The 2716-nt window shown below is 35.2% G+C and overlaps 1 long non-coding RNA gene across 1 annotated transcript; it reads right to left on the reverse strand.

Moving 5' to 3' along the window:
• Positions 1–158: 158 nt before the first annotated feature.
• On the reverse strand, positions 159–649 carry LOC108950587. Its single transcript, XR_001975281.2, has 3 exons — positions 561–649; positions 348–434; positions 159–232 (listed from the first exon to the last, which is right to left on the reverse strand). It is a non-coding gene; the product is annotated as an uncharacterized LOC108950587 (long non-coding RNA).
• Between the last annotated feature and the right edge of the window lie 2067 nt (positions 650–2716).

Raw genomic sequence — 2716 nt, forward strand, 5'->3', positions numbered from 1 at the left:
TCTGAAGCTATATTGTTGTAACGGACTGGGTTTATAACAAATTATGTTATTTATATTAACAAATTGCGGACGAAGCATAAAACATTTGAAGAAACCGTACAAGACAAAACCTCCACCCTGTATCTCGTTACCCACATTATTATATTAACATCATAACAATATTTACCTTCACAGAATTTAAGTCTCCTGTTGTTAACGAACTTTCCAAACTTAAAGCTTCGTTATTTAGAACCTGAGATTAAATAACACACGGTTGATAAGAACGCCATACCTTGCAAGCGGCATAATTATATTAGGTGGTTCAAGCGTCAATAAGTTACAATCAACAATACAAACACTCAACTTACATATGGCGACTCGTTTAAATGGTTCTGTGGGATTTGATCCACACTCGCTGGTTGGCCTAATGTTGTAAAGGATGCGTTTTCACCGCTCTGGTAAAAATAAAGGAATTTTCATTGCGGAAAATGCTTCAAATGAATATTTACAACTGCAGATAGTACATAAAGATTTAGGAACGAATAGTTAGCCATGCATTTTACCAATATAAACAATCTTACCCTTAAATTGTCGTCTTCTGGGCAAAATTTCATTTCCACTTCTTTTTACACTAGAACTCAATAATATAAAAAGTTCCTATTTTGTTTTACAGTCTGGGAATTATAGATCTTTTTGTTAGTAGGGCTTTATATGGCAAGTTAGAACAAGCGAACCGATATAATCGTTTAGAAAACTTTCCCACATGGAAGAACGCGTAGGTGTACGAACAACGAACATGACATCATGTTTCATGAATTTCTATTTTAAAGAAAAGAAGAAGTGAATGAGAAGGAAGGAACAAGTGAGATGTATAAAAGTGAAGTTCTTCAACTCGAGATGGAAGTTATGAGATATGTTGTTACATTGCTGTAATCTGTGTTCTTGAATATGAAGTTTAAAAACGTTTTACATTAACTAGACATTTCTGACATACAGCACTAAAAGTAGTCCCGTGAGGGGAGTCCCCAGGTATTTGTATTGTAGGGCAGCGGCAGAGAGACAGGATTAGCTGAGTGTTAGTTTTCACTTATATTACAACATATTTCGTATGTATTGAACTGAGTTAGGTTCATAAATCAGTTCATACTATTAGAGTATTACTACGAGATGTCATTGAAAGAAAGATACCGAACAAACGACATTTTCTTGGTCGATTAAAACGGATACAAGAAAGCGCGTGAAATACTGGAAACTTGAACGTTCGAATCGCACAGCATTGTGGGTAATTTATAATGGCTGTAAGGCGCTGCTTCCCTGACATCTATTTTCGTGAACTTCCAAACGCTTTAGCTCCGCCTATAAGTATGGGTTCAAAATGACAAGAAAGGCGACCGAAATGTTACGTTAAGCTCTTCTGGCCGCGTTGCAGTGACGTCATTAGACATTCTGAATACGTCAGAGGTTACTGGTTGTTCCCATTTTTACTAAAGTTTTGATTCATACAAACACCGATCTTGTGGTATTGGGCCAATCCTAGCTTAACCCCCCAAGTGCAATGTCGTGCCCCGACAAAAACCCTCACCCGTGTAGAACCGAATATACACCCGTGTTTGCAAATACGAGTCAACATACTAACTGTATGAGGCACCGACCTAGGTGTTGTCTATTTTAGCCGCGCATACTCTATTGCGTAATTTACAAAAAAATGAATTTAAAATCGTTAAACATAAATAAAAACAATACACCGCTACAAGGTATAAAAGTGGAATACCAGATTACACAACCAACCGTTTACGCCCAATGGCGCATATTCAATGTTGACACTTGTTTAAAGGGTCGAAACCGTCGCTAATTTTCACGACCGACAGGCGTTACTGGTATGGCCATATTTGGTATATATACCTTGGAACGTCACAATAAATGCTTTATTAAAACCGCCCCTAACTTAAAATATACGCTGCTCAAAATAAATATTATTACACGAAATAATACTGTACCCTTTAAAAATTAGGTCCAAACATTCTTTTCCTTGCCCTACTGCTATAGTTTTTAACATTTTACATGTATATTATTGTATGAAGACTGGTATTGTTTGAACGATAATGGGCATTGTTCGAACATCAATTGATAAATATTGTATCCTACAAATGTATATGAACTTGTAATAACAGAAAACTGATAAAAACTATTAATAAAGTTTACATTTTTTACTACAAATTGGTGCAAATGACTGAATTTCGAATATATTTTCTATATGTTATCTTGTTATTATATCAGTCTAATATATTTGAATAACCCCTGAGGCAGTGGTTCCCAAACTTTTTTTTCACCCGGCGCCACTTGAGCTATTCAAAATGTTTGCGGCGCACTTAGCCAAAGGTCTTAGAAATAAAAACGCATTTTTACAGTTTTATCGTGTATTTTAAGATTAGGCTCGTTTAAGCATATGAAACTTAAGCATATGAAAAGTGTTGTACCACAGTCTGGACATGATTATTGCAAACCGAAAGAAATAATTGGCATTGTTACGTAATATACAAATCTACTGTACAGATAGAAATGCGAAAACAAACTTTTTAAATTTTATTATTGAACAAACACGTTGGATTTTAATATAAAACAACAATTTATATTGCAATAAAATATTAATACAAATCAATTATCTCGACCATGCTAAATTGGAAATGTTTCCGCAAATTTTCACGGCGCACTTGACAAGTTGCGTCGGCGCACTAGT

This window comes from Ciona intestinalis, unplaced genomic scaffold (genome assembly GCF_000224145.3).
Source record: "Ciona intestinalis unplaced genomic scaffold, KH HT000319.1, whole genome shotgun sequence".
Taxonomy (NCBI): Eukaryota; Metazoa; Chordata; class Ascidiacea; order Phlebobranchia; family Cionidae; genus Ciona; species Ciona intestinalis.